Source organism: Suricata suricatta, chromosome 14, assembly GCF_006229205.1.
Source record: "Suricata suricatta isolate VVHF042 chromosome 14, meerkat_22Aug2017_6uvM2_HiC, whole genome shotgun sequence".
Taxonomy (NCBI): Eukaryota; Metazoa; Chordata; class Mammalia; order Carnivora; family Herpestidae; genus Suricata; species Suricata suricatta.
This window is the reverse complement of record NC_043713.1, coordinates 21,410,669-21,430,133: the sequence shown is the minus strand read 5'-3', so window position 1 is coordinate 21,430,133 and position 19,465 is coordinate 21,410,669. Positions and strand designations below refer to the sequence as shown.

The 19,465-nt window shown below is 38.6% G+C and overlaps 1 protein-coding gene and 1 long non-coding RNA gene across 5 annotated transcripts in view; one reads left to right on the top strand and one right to left on the bottom strand.

Annotated features, from left to right (window-relative positions):
- Positions 1–19,465, top strand: part of DCC (DCC netrin 1 receptor) — a 727,087-nt gene that overhangs the window by 9,736 nt on the left and 697,886 nt on the right. The window lies entirely within an intron of this gene.
- The window catches only part of LOC115278363, a 29,102-nt gene continuing 25,191 nt past the window's right edge, over positions 15,555–19,465 (bottom strand). For all 4 annotated transcript variants that reach the window (XR_003902837.1, XR_003902835.1, XR_003902838.1 and 1 more), the window contains one exon: positions 15,555–15,812. This is a non-coding gene — a long non-coding RNA (uncharacterized LOC115278363). The remainder of the gene's footprint in view (positions 15,813–19,465) is intronic.

Genomic DNA, 19,465 nt, shown 5'->3' with positions numbered 1-19,465 from the left:
TAGCATGACACCCTCAAGGTCCATCCACTTTCCTACAAATGGCCATATGTCATTCCCTCTCACTGCCATGTAGTACTCCATTGTGTATATATACCACATCTTCTTGATCCACTCATCAGGTGATGGACATTTAGGCTCTTTCCATGTTTTGGCTATTGTTGACATTGCTGCTATGAACATTGGGGTACATGTGCTCCTATGCATCAGCACTTCTGTATCCCTTGGGTAAATCCCTAGCAGTGCTATTGCTGGGTCATAAGGGAGTTCTATAGATAGTTTTTTGAGGAACCTCCACATTGTTTTCCAGAGCAGCTGCACCCATGTACATTCCCACCAACAGTGTAGGAGGGTGCCCGTCTCTCCACACCCTCGTCAGCATCTATAGTCTCTTGCTTTGTTCATTTTAGCCACTCTGACTGGCGTGAGGTGGTATCTCAGTGTGGTTTTGATTTGTGTTTCCCTGATGATGAGCATCTGTATAGTATTGTCTGCCTATTTTCCATTATGATCTTTAATTTTCTTAAATTTTTATTTATTTTTGAGAGAGAAAGAGAACACGTGCAGGAGAGGGGCATAGAAAGAGGAAGACTTCTGAAGCAGGCTCCAGGCTCTGAACTGTCAACACAGAGCCCATATAGAGTTCAGACTCATGAACCATGAGACCACGACCTGAGTCTAAGTCAGATACTCAACAGACAGCCATCTAGGTGCCTCTCCATTATGATCTTTAAACAGTTAGGTTTATACTATCTATATTCTAACCTAGGTCATCCAGATATTCATTCATTTATTTGTTTGCTTATTTATTTATTTATAATTTTTTAATGTTTGTTTATTTTTGAAGGACAGGGACAGAGCATGAGTAGGGAGTGTGAGAGGAGCAGAGAGAAATGGAGACAGAATCTGAAGCAGACCCCAGGCTCTGAGCTGTCAGCACAGAGCCTGATGTGGAACTTGAACCAATGAACCATGGGATCATGACCTGAGCTGGAGTGGAAAGCTTAACCAACTGAGGCACCGAGGGTCCCCATCCAGAGATATTTAGACATAAATTCAGGCCATAGAGACAACATACGTATACACTTAATGTGAAATGTTGGGGTTCAGGAGTGAGCAGTGAAGAAAGAATCCTTGAAACATCTTTGGTGCAAAAAAGGTGATTTATTTAAATCACTGGACCAGGACCCCTGGGCAGAAGAAGCTGCACTGGGGTTGTGAGGAGGCTGATTATATACTTTCAGGTTGGGAGGGGCTTAGGGATAGCTTAGGTATCTAAGGGGTTTGTAAGCAGGGTTTCCAGGACCTTGAGGGGCTAGCTATTATTAGGATAAGGTCATTACTACTGTCTAGTAAAATCTTAGTCATGAGACCCTTTGGACGTATATCAGGGAGCCATATGTCTAGAGGATGATTGCTAACATATATCTTGCTGGGAGGAGGGGGAGGGGATGGGTAGAGATATAGGAAATTTCCAAAGGGATTTTTATACGATCCTGAAGGTCTGGCTAATGTCATGCTAAAGTTGCTTTTTGCCTCTAACAAAGTATGTACATTGAGGCAGCAAGGCTACTTGAGGAAGGTCATCTGCCTGTCTCAAGTACTTGTCAAGAGGCTGCAAAGGAAATTCAATTTTTTTCTATATTACTTTTACCTTTGTTCTTCACATCACACTTACACATCTTTCCATTTGGATGGCTCTTCCTATCTAAGAAGTCTCTATGTCTTAAACCTATTGATGATTGCCAGTCATAAAACCTACTGTTTGATTTATAACCCCTCCACTTTTGTTGTTCTATTATGCACATTGTTAAAAATAGTATTTTGCCAAAAAATAGGCCATTTTTATTGTAACCCTGAAACTCTAGATACCTATAAAAAGGGGCTGCTCATGGGGCACCTGGGTGTCTCAATCGGTTAAGCCTCTGACTTCGGCTTAGGCCACGATTTCACGTCCAGTGGGTTCTTGCCCCGTGTCAGGCTCTGTGCTGACAGCTCAGAGCCTGGAGCCTACTTTGGATTTTGTCTCCCTCTCTCTCTGCCCCTCCCCTTGTACTCTGTTTCTCTCTCAAAAATAAATTTAAAAAAAACATTTAAAAAATTAAAAATAAAAAAGAACTGCTCATGAGACTTCATTTGCTGAAATTTCACTTGGAACATTTCACCAACTAGGAGTCTCTTTAAGAAAGTGTGTTAAAGAATAATAAAGTCTATAGTTTTAACACTCTGTTTCAGTGCTGGTTGATTTTATTGGACTGGATTTTTGTGGCCCCTCATTGAAGGAGAATTCATCTCCAAAGGCTGGAACATGACATAAAAAATCAGTATTTCTTTGATCTAAGCATTACTTCCGGGGGATCCTGTAAGTCCATCCCATAGGGCCTTGGGCACATCATGAGCTCACATTATGGCTATTTCTCTCAGCTTATTTCCCATTGAGTCTCAGCCTCAGTACCTAAGTTTGGAGGATGTAGTTGTAAAGTAGGTGTCTCCTTTAAATACCCACACAACACATGCACACTGCATATATCTGGGGATTGTTTGTTTTTATTATGAAATAGTTCACAAACCATAAAATTTTACCTTTGAGAGCAGATAATTCATACATTATTAGTATATTCATAAAGCTGTGCAATCATCATCACTTTCTAACTCTAGGGCTTCTTCATCCCTCCCCTCACACCCTGGCAACCGTGAATCTACCTTCTGTCTTGATTGTCTTTTTTCCTTTTCAATCCCCATGTAGTTAACATACAGTGTTCTATTAGTTTCAGGTATACAGTATTGGGATTTAACACTTTCATACATCACCCAGTGTTCATCACAACAAATGTATGCCTTAATCTCTTTATTGTCTGTTTGTAACATAAATGAGATTATCTGATTATTCTGTAAATATTCCATAGCTTTTTTTAATAAAGATACCGTTTAACATTTTTATGTATTTAATCTAATAGGGGAGTCTCATTTTTAAATTCCTCATAATATTTTATAGTTTCCACTCATGTATGGATGTTGGTTTGTTTCTAATTGTTTACTTTTGTTAACAATGCCTTAATGTATATTTTTGTGTTCAGTGAATACTCTTTGATGCATATGGTTTGCAAATCTCTTAAGACCTACTGTTAGCAATGCAATTGCTGACTCAAAAGGTATCTGCATTTTAATAGTAGTAGTACCAGTAGATTTATTTTGTTAGCCTGGACCTAAAATTTCAGAGGTCAGTGTTTGATTTACTGCCATTGAACAAATAGAGCTGACTTCTTCTTAACTTTTAAGTATCACTGAAATCTGCTGCTTACTCTGGTAGGCGTTGTGATGTCACCATTAAGGAACAGCCACTAATTTGCCTCACTTAAAAAGCGAGGGGTGGGGGGAGGGAGGGAAAGAGAGAATTTTATGTACAGCAACCTGGGAAATTACATCTCGCCTGTGTCCTAAGATTTTCTTGATATGTGTCTTTCCTGTTTTCTAATGGGAGTCACTCCATGAGTTGGGATTGAGGTTACCCTTAGGTAGAAAACAGTATTTCCTTAGCTTTATATATACTGTCAATGTGGCATTTGGTCATATCCACACACCATAGAAGAATGAGAACTCTCTCTCTAGTGTCCTAAAGACCCTTTAGATTTTGGCCACTTCTTGCTTCTCTAATCCCATGTAAAACCCCATCCATACTCTTTCCGTCTTTATAGGAGTTTTTTTTCTTTTTTAAAATATAGTTTATTGCCATGTTGGTTTCCATATGGCACCCAGCCTTCATCCCAACAAGTGTCCTCCTCCGTGCCATCAACCATTTTCCCCTCTCCCCCACCTCCCATCAACCCTCAGTTTGCCTTATAGGAGTTTCTTTAGATGTGCATATTCTGGTGCTTGTGACTTTACACACTTTATTCTGTATGTCTTTCTCATCCATTGTGTTAACTCTTGCATTTTTCTTTCACAAGACTCAGTTGATGCAACTCATCTTTAGGAATCTCTAGTCCCTTAGACTAGGAGGGGCCCCATCTTCTGTGAGCTCACAGTGACATGGGTTTCTTGTCATAGAATGGAACATGCCATACCATATATTTACAATATACATATATACCCCAATTCCTTTACTGATCAGTGACTTGGTGAAGATGCAGATCCTATTATATCTTAACTTCCCTGGGTGAACAGACTCTTTAGAACCTAGTTAACTGTATGGCATAGCGTGGTGGTTAGGAGCATTGGGCTTCAGAGATAGCCAGCCTAAGATCTTGGATCCTGGCTCTAGTGCCGCACTAGTTCTGTAAACTTGGCCACCTATGGAAATATTCTGGGCTTAGTTTTCTATCTATGAAATGGACCTACCATAAAGAGGTGGCTGTGAAGATAACTAAGCAGTGCTTAGTAGTGGGCCTGGGACTTCATAAGGATTTAGTAAAGGAAAGTTCATGAACAACAAAATTGGGGTGTTACTGGACATTCCCTAAGTAGGCTACAACAGTTGGGAATAGAGGAGTCCTGTGAAGAAGTCTCCTTCTCCTCTATGGGGACACATGTGTATATCTGTGCATGCTTTAACTATCTGGCCTGTTTCCCAGCCAGAGGGTTGTCTTTCCCTATCCACACAGACCCAGTGCAAACACATGACGTTATATGTGCCTCTTTAAAGCTGTTAGGACCAATACTGTGGGATCAGGACATCCTCCTGAGTAGTCATGGTTAATAAAATAATGACTGCATCAGAAAGTACTTGGGCAGTATTCAGGTTTTGACTTTATCTTTCATGATATTGAAATGCAGCAGCCATAAATTCTTATCAATATTCTGAAGTAAAGCTTGCCATGGCTTTGAAGAGCTTTCTGAGGACTACCAAAGGTTGGGATTCTTCCTTCTCCTTCTGGGAAAGCATGTAAACTGCAGATTGGCCCATTACCCCAATTGGTGTTTGACATATAATGAAAGTAAATGGTCATTAAAGATATCAAAATATTGCATGGTTGACAGATTCACGTAAATAATCTGACTTGGATTAATAGCTATGTTTTCATATGAATCTTAATGATAACTGACTTAGAAAATGCTCCCTCACCGTTTGAAGTTTATTTATTTATTTATTTAAGTAATCTCTACACCCAGGTGGAACTCGAACTCACCCTGAGATCAAGAGTTGCACACTGTCCTGCCCATGCTAGCCAGGTGCCCCATCCCTCATTTGGATGCTCCTTGTCTACCTGTGTTCACAAATGCAAGACCGTCATCCTGTTTTGCCAGAGCATTTAAATTTGTTTCCTCCAACACTAAGCTATCTTTTCTTTTTTTCCTCCTGGATTTGTGTAAATATCTACAGTACAAATGTTTCTTTTTCAAAAAGGCCTTTTGAAAGGCTCTCCGAAAAGATTTTAATGATCAGCGTGCATCATGTTGCCTATGCAGCTATGTAAATAATTCCATCCTTTCTCCGCTGGAACTCTTACAACTCAACATGCCCTCAGAAAATGTGGATGCAGGTACAAGCTAATGCTGCCCCAAGAAGCATTTCAGTGCTTTGGAAAAGGAACGTTTGAATACAGAGCTGAACACGCCCATGCCAGGCCCGTGACAATACAAAGGATGTTTATAAATGACATAGTGCTACAAATGGCCCCACACTTTGGAGGAGGAAAGCAATTTGGCAAAGTGAGAGATGCTAAATGTTTTAATTTTCTTCTATGCCAGTAAACTCTTGTAAAACAAGGTGACATATTAAATTTTCTCTACTACAGTGGCTCCAAGAGCCTGTCAACATTTTCATTATAAACTCCATTTTCAGAGCTTTATAACTCAGCTTTAAGAATTCACTCTGGCCTGACATTTGGAGTGCAAGGTCTTACCTGGGGAACATGTGTTTCACATGTTTGGAAAATTATGAGCTTATCCATTTTTCGGTTTATAATGAGTAACCTTTTCATATGTTTTCGCTGGGCTGCTGCGCCTCAGAAATCAGAGACAGAAGGATGGTTTACATGTGGTAGGTCATCAGTGAAGGGGTTTAAAAAAACACAAATGTGGTCCACAGAGGTCAGGGCTGCCGATCTTCATTACGAAGACTCACAGGCATACTCATCGCTCTGCCTGTCCTACAGAAAGCAGAAAGAGCTCTACTATACTGCCCTCAACATTTTAGACTAAACTGTGCCACCCTGGGGGCATGTTATGCCAGATCTCTGCAGGGAAGACCCAGATTGATTGGAGAATTCTTAGTCCCCAGTCCGTTTATTTCCACATTTGTATTATTCTTTGGATAGCATAAGACCTTTTCCTGAAAGCTTTACTTCATTTTTTCAAATCTTGTTAGTTTGTTGTTAAGTCTTCTCTGTGGTTGTTTTTTAGTTTGCTCTCCCCTCCATCACATTTAGCACCCAGTAGGTACGCAGTCTATATTATTTAATTAATAATATAGGCACTCTTTGTATGCTTCGGAATGTCTATGGTTAAATCCTTGAAAGAATTACTTTTGGGGAGGGGTGTCTGGATGACTCAGTTGGCTAAGCATCTGACTTTGGCTCAGGTCATGATTTCATGATGTCATGGTTCATGGGTTCGAGCCCCACGTTGGGCTCTGTGCTGACAGCTCAGAACCTGGAGCCTGTTTCAGATTCTGTGTCTGCCTCTCTTTCTATGCCCCTCCCCTACTCATGCTCTGTTTCTCACTGTCTCAATAATAAATAAACATTAAAATTAAAAAAAAATACTTTTGGGGAAGGAAAAAACAAGGAAGCAACAGAAGAGAAACCTGCTGCCAATTGAAATGGGGCTTCAAAATGTCTTGAAGACCTACTATCTATTACAGTTTCCACAAAAGAGCAAATATAAGCTCCCTAGAAGAGAGTAGAGTATCTTCAACAAAAGGTGTGGTATCAAGTCTTCAGTTGTAGGTTTTTCAAGAGAATTCTAAGAAACCCCTCTTTCTTCATGTGCATTTACCCTGATTTCACCCCTAACTATTTTCACTGAATTTTTTATAGCTGCCAAATTTGTGTTAAAATGTGAGACACACCCAGTGTATAATCCCAGCACTTGCTTTTATTGTGTAAAGACCAACTTTGTGACACTTAACCGAAAAAAACAATCACATGATTTTATGCCCCTCAAAACCACCCTCAATGCCATATCCTCTAGGAGGAGACTAAAAGGCACTTTAAATAATTTACCCCACAACTAATGAATATGCAAAGCAGGTTTGAAACCCAGGTCCTTTAGACCTCAAAATCACACTCTATCCTCTGAGCCATCATATTTTTCTTAATGTGTACCAGGACATCTGTTTCTGTTTGCACTTTTTTATCAGAATCACTCTATGCCTAACCCATAAGTGGCTGACATTTTCCAATGAAATCTATTAATATATACAGATTAGACTCCAAATTAAAAATAGAAAGTGATGGTGGTGGTCAAGGATTAAAGGGCTCGAATTAATTTAAAATTTTTAAATGTTTTATTTATTTTGAGAGAGGAAGACAGACCATGAGCAGGGGAGGGGTAGAGAGAAGGAGACACAGAATCTGAAACAGGCTCCAGGCTCTGAACTGTCAGCACAGAGCCCAACACGGGACTTGAACTGGGGAATGGTGACGTCACAACCTATGCTGAGCCCCCCATGCGCCCCAGGACTTAAATTAGCTTAAATTAGAAATGGAATTCCTTTTTCAGTTTCTCTTGCTCATTGTCTTCTCTTTCTTTCCTCTTCCTGTAAGTCCCACTGCAGTGAGTGACATCCCATCCATTGAGTTGTTCAAGACAGAAATCTGGGCAATTTGATTTTTCTCTCTCACCTACAACATTCTCAGCAAATAGCAAGCTATATGTGGTTTCTGTAAGAAATATTATTTTCCCCTTTTATTAATGAAAAAAATTTTTTATAGATAGAGAGCTGGGGAAAAGCAGAGAGAGAAGAGAGAGAAAATCCCAAACAGGGTCTGCACTATCAGAACAGAGTGCAGTGTGTGGCTCAAACCAATGAACTGTGAGATCATGACCTGAGCTGGTATCAGGAGTTGGATGGTTAACTGACTGAACCACCCAGGGATCCCTCTTTTTTTCCTTTTTAAATAGACTTACCTTTTTAGAGCACTGATAAGTTCATAGCAAAATGGAGTAGAAGGGACAGAGAGTTCCCATACATGCCATTTCCCCACATATACACAGCCTCCCCATTACTCAGATTCCACATTCTGACTTTATTATGATTGATGAAACTACATGGACACATCAGTATCACTACAAGTCCATGATTTACTCAGGGTTCACTCTGGGTGTTGCATATTCTACAGGTTTGACAAATATATAAAGAAATGTATAAGCACTGGCAACACTGATCTTTTTTTTTTTTTTTTACTGTTTTCTTAATATTACTTTTTTCAAAATGTCATATAGTTGGAATCATATAGTATGTAGCCTTTTCAGATTGGCTTCTTTTACTTAACAGTATCCATTTTATATCCCTCCATGTCTTATTATGGCTTCATAGCTTATTTCTTTTTAGTGCTGAATGATATTCCATTGGCTGAATGTTCATCTATCTTTTCACCTACCGAAGGACCTCTTGGTGCCTCTAAGTTTTGGCAAATGGGAATAAAGCTGCTATAAACATCTATGTGCAGGTTTCACGTGGGCATGTTTCAGTCCATTCTGGTAGGTAAATACCATGGAACAGAATTGTCAGATTGTATGGTAAAGGTATGTTTAGTTTCATAAAGGAAGGCCAAAATGTCTTCCAAAGTAGCTGTACCATTTTGCATTTCCACTAGCGATGAATGGGAGCTGCCATTGCTCCACGTCCTCGCCAGCATTTGCTGTCATCAGTGTTCTGGATTTGGGTGTGCTAATAGGCATATAGTGGTATCTCATTTTAATGTGCATTTTCCTGATGACATAGAATGTGGAGCTTCTTTTCATATGCTTAATTGCCATTGGTAGATCTCCTTTAGTGAGGTGTCTATTCAGCTCTTTTGCTCGTTTTTTAATTCTTCATTTTCATATTTGTTGAGTTTTAAAAGCTCTTTTATGTTTGGGATGATAGTGCTTTACCAGCTCTGTTTTCTGCAGATATTTTCTCTCAGTCTGTGTTCTGTCTTTATTCTCTTGATAGTGTCCTCATAGGGAAGTTTTTGATTTCAACAAAGTCTAGTTTATCATTTTTATTCATGGATCATACATTTGGTGTTATATCTAAAAAATCACCAGGGTATCCAAACTCATTTATGTGTTGTCCTATGTTATCTTTTAGGATTTCTAGAATTTTTTCTGTTTGGTGTTCAGGTATATGATCTATTGTGAGTCCTTTTTTATATAAAAGGTGTAAGGTGTGTGTAGATTCCTGATTTTTCATGTAGCTGTCCAGCTGCTCCAGGATCATTTGTTGAAAAGACTGTCTTCTCTCCATAATTTTGCCTTTGCTCCTTTGCCAAAGATTAGTTGACTACCTATCTACAACTGTCCATTTCTTGTTGTGTTTACTTCCCTCTATGTCTTACTGGCCCCATCTGAACAGAAGCCACCGTCATCCCTTGACTGCTTCTCCTACAACTGACTGTTAATTAGAGGGTGGTCTATTTTATACACAGAGGATAAAGTTGTGTTTTAAAAATATTTGACGTTGTTCAATCATTTCCTGTTTCTAGGATCAACTCTAAACTCCATAATGACCTAAAAGCCCTGCATGATCTGGTTTCCTCCTTCCATCCCTCTCCTGCTTCCACAGCCAGTTTCCTTCTCACTAGTTCCCATGCTCTGCTCTAACCATTATAATCGTTTTCAGTCTTTTGAGTAGGCCATGGTTCCCCCAACACCGAGACTTAAATATGGAGTAATCTCCATAAAAGAAGAACCCTTTTTCCAGTTCCTCTTGCTTAAGCTCATTCCTATTCATTCTTCAGAGTTCTGTTTTGATGTCACTTCTGGGATGTCTGTTGGGTTGTTTTAAGTCTCACTACTAACTGCTATCAGAGCACCATGCCTCAAGTGTCCTTCATAATGATTGCTGATTATAACTGATTATTATTTCTTTGGCACCTGCCTACCCCACGAAAATGGAAGTTTTCTGAGTGCAGGGGGAACTATGTCTGTCATCTTCCCTAATGTATTCACACAATACAGGGCACAATATTACAGTGTCTCAGTATCCAACCAGGGCTATGGGCAGTAACCAAATGTGAATCATCAGTAAAGGGTGGGAACTGCAAACCAGGGAACTAAGGGTTAACTCCCTAATTCTTGGACCCTCAGGGTTTCTCTGTTTATCTGGGAGCCAAGTAGTCATATCATGAGTCAAAAGATTTTATTACCAATATATAGCAACAACCCAGAGAGTAAGGATGCAGGGAGCCACAGGATCTTGAATTTGGAAAAGATCAAAGTCTTCATGTAGAAGTCAACATAATTTGTTAATGATCATAAACTGAGAGCATTAAAGTGTTCACAGTTCCTCTTCCTTTCACATCCTTCAGGGCCCCATAGTCCAGAGATCATTTTGGTTCCTTTAGGTTGTCTCTAACATGACAAGAAGGATAGGACAGTGAGTGTCCTTGGCCTTCCCTCCCCTCAGGCCTTCGGGAAATTTGGGGCTTTCATCTTTTCTATTCTTAAGGAATAACTGCCCTTCCTTTCAGGAAGCAGTTTTCCAATGCTTTCCAGGTTACTTTCAAGTCTTAGTACGCGTCTTATTCAGTGTTGTCTGGGAAGACTTGAACCCTGGGATGGCCAACATCAAAGCTGGTTCATGAGCACTAGACCTCACATGCCAACCTTTAAGTAGGCGTGAGATGGAGACTGTTTGTTTTCCTTTGTTTTATTTTGTTTTCTGTAAAGAAAATTTCTTGTTCGCAAAAAATGAATTCAGTGTTTAAACTAAGTGGATAAATTGATAACTACTTTTCAGTTCTGTTCAGTTTTGAAAATAATTTATTCAAACTAAAAAAGGATACGCTCAAGCCGCTTGTTAGCTGGTATTGCTGATTTCTCTAGCACTTTCTCTCTTTGGTAGCCACTAGGTTTTTTCTAGATGTTGGGTGTAGTCACTCTTTTCTACCCTGTAAACCAGAGGTGGATGGAAAGGCTGGAAACTTCCATTGCATAAAAACATTAGTAAGTCCGTGTCCAGAACCAAAGACATTTTGGAGCATTATTTTCTCATGAATATTGGTATGTCTTTGGAGACAGTGTATCAGAGAGATCTCTAAGAAGTTTTCTCTGTGACGTTTTATCTATTTAAAATGGGGGATGTGAGTGTCTTGAGTATCCAAAGCCTCCTGTAACGTTGATTTCTCTTTTTTCCCCACCCATTGCCCTCCTCCTCACCCTTCCCGTGTTTTAATTAATTCCTTAGTGCAGTGCTTTTCAAGGAACTTGGTAAAAATATCAGGTCCAGGCCTTGTCATTTTTCAATGAGGCTGTTTTCTTTATTAGCTCCCCAGGTGACTCTGATATATACCGAAGTTTAACATGTACGTTATTTGAAGTTTATGCAAAATGTCACCATGCCTTGTTCTTCTATGATACCCTGCCTTATTTTATAATGTAGTTATTTATTCTGTGGTGTCTTCTTTTTACTTATTATAGCTGAATCTTATTGATTATTGGAAGCTATTAATTATCATATACCCTTTATTAAATGATATTATACTGACAAATACTTGGGTAGATGGTAATTTTATCAATTCATGCTAAACACTTCTTGGTTAAGGAACTTCATGTTAATAGTTATTCTTTCAAGAATATTTCATTGTACCAAGATTAAAAACAGTCAGTCAACCATGAATATCAGGAGAATGATAGCAAGGGGTTTGTAAGTGTGCATTGTGGGGCACCAGCAATTTAGTTTTGAGAGAGCCTGATTAAATGCATCTCTGAGGATTGCCATGGTTTATGGCAGAAGTGATGTGATGATTTGTTTTAGAGATTTAATAAGTTTGGAGTTGAAAATTTGTTCTGCTTTCATTCTCTTCCCTTTGGCTGATAGTTAGTGTCTCAGGCACTTCATCAGAGAAGCTACTGCAGGAGGGCCTAAGAGGCAGCTATCATGCAAACAGTAGAAGCAGATCTCTAGGGTCAGTATCAGAGCTGGCTGTATTCTCTAAAGACATAAGTGCTCAGATTAGATAATGCCCTCCCTTATAGGAGGGTTAGTCTAGTAGAGCATATGATCCATCACAGTGTTTTAATTTTATTTTATTTTTAGAGTGGAGTAGAGTTGTTTCTTCTTCATGATAAAGATAGTTGAAGGAGAAGCTCCCCAAGGAATGATGTAGCATTATATCTCTAATTTCTTGCTTTTAAAGTCAAAGTCATTGTATTATAGTACATATCTGTCTCTGTCTTGCTTTTCCTGGGGATTTCCTGTTTAATACATATCCAAGTGTATGCAAATATTTTCATGGCCAGGAAAGCAGACTTTGTGAATTGGTCAGTAGCCCGGTATTCAGGGTGTTCTAGGTATGGTGGGTGTAATTCCTCAAAGGTGGATTGGCTATGTAGCTATGGATAATCATGTCACGGTACTGCGAACCTTTTGTACTTTTAATGGGGTAGCAACCCTGCTACGTCCTCTGGGGGCTGCTGGGAAGAATCATAGTAACTGGAAAAAACTTTGCAAAAAGAAATCATTTCAGTGCAAGAGCCTGGATTTAAATCATTAGATCTCAGAAACTTACAGCTTTTGTATTAGGGGTCAAGCATTCAGTTAGACATCTGAAACTAGGATGTTGGGCTTTCAGTCCCTCTATTGAAGATCTTTCGTCTTGCCTAATGAACACATTCTAGCAATTTCATGATCTGGGTGTCAGTTAAGTTAGTAGCTAAAGGGAAGAGGTCATCTTTATATTTTATATTGTTAACTATGAGTTCTTCACCAAATAAGTTGATCTCTCTTCCCAGCAATACTTGAGGCATTGATAGAAAAAGTTTATCGAAATTGAAAGTTACAAAAGAAATGTGGCAGAGGTGCCTGGGCGGCTCAGTTGGTTAAGTGACCAGCTTTTGATTTTGGCTTAGATCATGATCCTTACAGTTGTAAGACTGGGCCCTACATCAAGTTCTGTGCTGAGTGTGGTGCTTGCTTAAGGTTCTCTCTCTCCCTGTCCCTCTGCATCTCTTCCCTGCTTGTTCTCTCTCTTAAAAAATTACTTGACTCACCTCAAGTTAATACAGGGAAAAAATGTGAGACGTATGTATGTACACAACAGATTGCAACAATTTGTAGAAATCAAAAGTAAGATGCAGGAAGAGAGATAAAACAAGGCTGAAGAGGCTGCAGCCAACCAAACTTCCTTGATAATCATCTCTGCGGGTAAGTGTACTAATTTGAAATAAAGTGATGTGGGACCTGAAGAACAGTTCTGAAATGAGAACCCCATATGTTTGTATGCTGAGGCAAGTTAGGTGAGCATTGAGCAGTGGTCACCAAGTTGTCCCTGATCAGCATCATAAGCATCACATAAGAGCTTGTTAGAAATGCAAATTAGCGAGCCCTACTTTCAGACCTATTGACTGAGGCTCTGGGATAGTGCCTAGTGATCTGTATTTTAACAAGCCTTCTAATGCATACTCAGTTCATAACCACTGGCCTAGAGAGTACTGGCCTAGATTACAGCTAAGGATAATGTTGTCTCTGCTTGGCAGAGCCTTGGACACCAAGGAAATCCCCAAGGTAGGAGGGAGGAGAAAAAAGGAGGAACAGGGGAGTGGGGAGGAGATATAAAAATATCCACTGGCTATCTTCTGCCTTCCCCATTTGTGCAGAATACCTAACAAATAGTCACTACTTCAAGTCAAACAGAATTTTCTCTAGAAATATGAGTGGACTGTCGGGGGAGATCTAGAATAGCAAAGAACTCTGAATTTTGGCATCGAGATTTTCCCAGCACAATAGGGAGCTCCTCAGTCACTCAGAGTAAAGTATTTTGACTCTCGTGGTCTCACCAACCTGTAGAGACCCAGGGAAATATTTCTTTTGGTTCACACTTAAATATGAACTCACAGAAAGAGTTACCAGACATTTTAAGAATTCTTTCAACTTGACAAAGTAAGGCAGTGATAAATAAATTTTAAAAATTAGAAAATTAATTTTAAGATAACACAGGGGATCAAAGAGGTTTTAAACAACTACTGTGCATAATCTTAGGAAAACTTAAGAAAACAGTGTATTCATAAACCAATAAGAGTAACTCCAAAGAAGAAACAATTGGAGAATAAAAACAATCTCTTAAAATTAAAAGTATATATTTTAATAGAAAAAATTAAATCAATAAAAGGATTGGAAGATGGAAGAGAGAGAGTCTTTAAGATTCATTCCCTTAAAAAGAAAGCTGGAGGGGAAGCAAAGATAGAAGCATGCGGTCAAGATTTCTAATATCTGGCTAATAGGCATACCAGAAGGGAGAAAAGTTAAAATTGAAAGGAACACATTTAAAAATATGTAAAATACTTTCCCTGATATGTCTTCTAATTGAAAAGGCCATAAAGTATTGAGTTAGATGAAAGTAAAAGGCTTACATTGAATCTGTAATACAATTTGAGAAAGTCTCCAAAGAGAAAGATACACACACACATATACCCCTACTCAAACAAGTCATCACCTGACTCACCAACTGGATGCAAGAAGTCATCAAAGCAGTCTTTTATGTCTTTTGGCAAATAATTTTCAACCTAGGAATCCTTAAACATACAGACTGTTGATCAGATGTAAGAATAAAATAAAAATGTATTACATATCCAAGGGCTCAGAAATTTCATATTGCATACCTTTCCTAGGAAGATACTTGCTGTAACTGTGGGAGCCAAGAACTAGAAAGTAGTTGACCAGTAGAATGACTAGGGTGAGTTCTGAAGTGTGTCCTATAAGTTCAGGCTCAGATTCTTCTGTTTTAAAAGTATGGATAGTTTTGTCATTCTGGATTTTTGCATTCATTTAGTATTTATTTATTTATTTACTTATTAATAGAGTGTATATGAGCAAGGGGCGGAGGGAGGGAGAGAAAGTGCGGCTCACCTGAAGCAGGACTCATGCTCAGTAGATGAGGGACTCGAACTCACCAATGTTGTACTGAAGCTCATGAAGAGTGAGATCATGACCTGAGCTGAAGTCAGTCAGATGCTTAACAACTGAGCCATCCAGGCGCCTTGCATTCATTTAATTTAAAATGGTTTTAGGGGCACCTGGGTGGCTCAGTCAGTTAAGTGTCTGACTTCAGCTCAGGTCATGATATTGTGGTTCGTAAGTTCAAACTCTGTGTATGGCTCTGTGCTGGTGGCTCAGAGCCTGGTGCCTGCTTTAGATTCTGTCTCTGTCTCTCTGTCCCTACCCCACTCATGCTCGCTTGCTCGCTCGCTCTCTCTCTCTCTCTGTCAAAAATAAACATTACAAAATAAAACCAAATAATAAAAATGTATTCAAACATCATTTTTTCGTCAAATTGAGGGGATTTTTTTTGTTTTGTTTTTTGTGCTTCATTAAATTTTGTACCTAAAGCACCTGCCTCACTAACCTCTTCAGTCTTGGCCTTGACAGGTATAATCCCTAACGCTGTTGTAACAAAATACCATAAACTGGATGACTTATGTCACTAGACATTTATTCTCTTATGGTTTTGGAGGCCAGAAGTTTGAATCAAGGTCTCGGCAGGCTAGTCTTCTTTCTGAAAGCTCTGGGGAGAATCTCTTGTCTGGCCTCTTCCTGCTTATGTTGGCTCCAGCCATTGCTTTGCTTGTGGCTGTATGAATCCACTTCCCGAATCCATGGTGGTCTTGCCTCCTCCTTAGTTGGGGGTCTTACTTGTATGTCTGTCTCAAAAACCTCTCTATAAGGACAGCTGTTTCAATGATAACCAATATGGATAATTTCATTAGAGATATACTGGAAAGGGGGTGAGGGATAAATCTTCATCTTTCATTGTGAGAAGTCAATAAATAATGTCTCAAGTTTATGGATCAAGAAACAAACACAACATGTAAAGATGCGAAAGAGCTACAAGCAGAGGTTTTTTTTTTAATGGAATGAGATATTGCATTTAAGATTAAGCCCTTTTCTTAGGTGTTTTAAACATATGCATTTAATGCATCAAAAAAACAATGAAAGAACCTATAACATTTTCTTGCATCTTGTGGTTTGAAAGTGTCTTTTAATGAATCATAGAGTATATTTTCATGAATAAAATTAAATTTTTCATTAATTTATGTTAATTTCATTACTGTTTCACCCCTTCTCAATCTCTGCAGATCACTTTTCCCCTAGACATTAGCTAGTACTTTCGTAAAATTCAATGAAATGAATTAACATAAAATAAATAAAAATAAAGACATCTTATATACAAACATAGTTTTTTAAATTAGGCCCAATGGACATAATATTCCATGTCAAATGTTTATATATAAAGTCTCTAAAAACTTCCTCTCAATGTGACATGACATGTGGCGTACTGGTAACAAAATTGGCAGAATTGGGACAATTTCAAGAACCACAATTTAAGCAATGGCATAGTTTTCCCTTTTTCTTTCTTCTTTTTTTAAAGTTTTCCTTCCTACCTTCATTTCTTTTCCTTCCTTTCTTCCTTCCGTCCTTTCTTTTTTTCTTTCCTTCCTTTCTTTTTAGTGTTGCTTTTTCCTATCTTACTTAACAAATCCTACCTGCCCACCCCCCTCCCCAGATTGTCAAGATACTATTTTGTTATTTTCTAAAAGTTTTATCATTTTACCTTCTACACTTAGGCACTGAATAGGCCTGACTGTTGGATATGGTGGGATGTAGGTTTTTAAGTTCATTGTTATCAATACCCCTATCAATTTTTCTCTTAGTTGTCTTCTGGCTGTGTGTTGACAGGATGCACCTTTTCTCATGGTGGCTGTGCAATAGCATCCTGTTAAGTATCAAGGGTTCACTAATGTAGGCTGTGTTTCTAGGCTGTATATTCTGTCAGTGTTCTGTATTTCTACCCTTGTGTCCATCTGCCATTTTGACTACTACAGCACTAAAAATGAATCTGGAAGCATATCTTCCTATTTTGTTCTTTATTCAAGTGTATTTTGGCTTTTGTTGGCTCTTTGCATTTGCATGAAATTTTAGTTTACTTTGAAAGTTGGTATTTTGATTAGAATGTGCAAAATTATAAATCTCTGGTGGAGGGAGAGGAATCATCTCAACAGTATTCATCTTTATAATTCTGGGCTTTCTAATGCTCAATATGATTACTTTCTTTTCATTTTTTTATTTTGGACTTTAAAACTCTATTTTGGAGTCTCTTTAGTCAAATTTTATAGATTTATTCCTTGTACCACATGTTTATTATTGCTGATACTTTAGCATTTAAATTTTATTTTTATATCTGTTTTGGGTTTCTTTAAATTTTTTAATGTTTATTTATTTTTTGGGATGGTGAAGGGAGCAGAGAGAGAGGCAGACAGAATTGAAACAGACTCCAGGCTCCAAGCTGTCAGCACAGGGACTGACATGGGGCTTGAACCCACGAACTGTGAAATCATGACTTGAGCCAATGTCAGACGCTTAACTGACTAAGCCACCCAAGTGCCCCCCCCTTTTTTACATGGATTCAGTAGATTGGTAAGATAGGTAGATGAGGTAGGTGGCTCAATAAAGAATTTAAAAACCTAGCTCAATTCTTTTTCATTTTAATGGTTTAGTTTGACATTCTTTTGGACATTACAGTTAGAAAAGTAATAAAATTCATGGCCATCTTGTTAAAATAAATATTAGTGCAGGTTGTTTGTTAGCATCTTTCAAAATATATAGCCTTTAGAAAGAAATACAAAGAAATAAGTCCTAGGTGATGGAAAAGTTGGGATCCACCAAACTATGCTATCTGTTCTGGATGAATGCAAATCATTGTAGAGAATTGAATTTTATAGTCAATACAGTGAATGGCTGTTTTATGTAAGTATCATAGTGACCACACTGAAGGGGCACCTCTTTTCAAGAAGCTCACACTGTAGCAGAAGGGATGGAAGGAGTGTCATGGAAAGATCATCATTTTTTACAAAATCATCATCAATTTGAGACGGATGTTGTGCAAATCTATTTATATGTGAAAAGAGTAAAGAAAGCTTACATTACTTTGTTCTTTAAAGAGTTGGATAGTTGAAGAGAATGACTCTTTTCATTATCGATTGAATATACAAGGAGAGACTTTAGCACTAAGAAACAATGTGTGATTTTTTTTCAAGAAAATAATTTCTGAATGATGAAAAGGACCATTTCCCACAAAGACGGTCAAGGTAAAATACAATTGAGTAGAAGAAGGAAAGTAAAAAGCCCCTTAAGTTAATGCGTTTCCAGAAGGAAGCACAAAGGTGCTTTCTAAACAAAGGGACCTTTACAAATGAGGGTGCCCTTTAGAGAGAATATTTTCAAAGGACTCCTACTTAGTTCAACTGGCTCCTTCAAATGCAATGTGTTTTAAAGGCTTAGAAAGTAATGATACTATCTCTAGAACCTGGTGTTTAGTTTTATTGTGAAACTTTAGGTAACACAGATTGGTTCATAACATCCTGCTTTGAACTAAGCTTTCATGATTCGGAGAGAGGAGCTTATGGTATTTAGAAGTCAGGAGAGGAAATTTGAGTTTTTATATCTTGTTCCTCCATCCTTCCCTGGTCTCCTGTACTCCTCATCTCAGCCCTTCCCCAAAACAGCTTCTGATGTGGGGCACTCCAGTGCCCTATGTCTGTTCTTAAGCCCAGCTTTGATCCTACTTCTGGAACTACTTCCACACCCTTGTTCTGTCCCCACACTTTAATTTAATCTCAAATACACAGAGCCCTGGACTCTTGGCCTTTCTCTGTGTGTTCTTCTCTGCTGCAGCTTCCTGGACCTGGCCTCTCATGAATATGACTTCCTAGACCCTGGACCACTGGCTCTCTCCTTCATGACTGTATTTGATCCTCCTTTGCTTCCCTCTAAGTCACTTATAAGAGTAACAAACATTTGCAAAGTTTTGATTTTATCCCTAATACTCTGTTAAGAGAGAAGTAAATTTCAGAATAGTTTAGGGGAATTTATTCCCTATTATACTCCTCTTATAAACATTTCAATTTGCAAACCTGACACTTACCTAGAAGAATTAGGTGCCAGATTTGCCTGGGAAGGTAAATCTTCACTATTTTATTGGATCACATAACACTGGTGAAAGGCTTAAATGTCTTTGGACAGATGGTGCCCTGTGAGAGTCAGAGAAGCTGAAAACAGGAGATCATACTGATTCCCAGTGTGCAGATGTTTCTAAAAATGTGTTGTATCTCATGATGAAAAACAGACCTGCACTACACATACTTTCAGAAAATAAGCATAGCTTTAAACTCTATTTTGCATTTAAGTAAAGAATGAAAACCATGCAGGAAATTCGATTTATATAGGCTGTCATTTTGAATGAGTTGGGCATCCCTATTTGTTCCTTTTCAAAGAGCTTCTCTGGAAGGTGGTTTTAACATCTATTTAAACTCTTTGAGCACCATA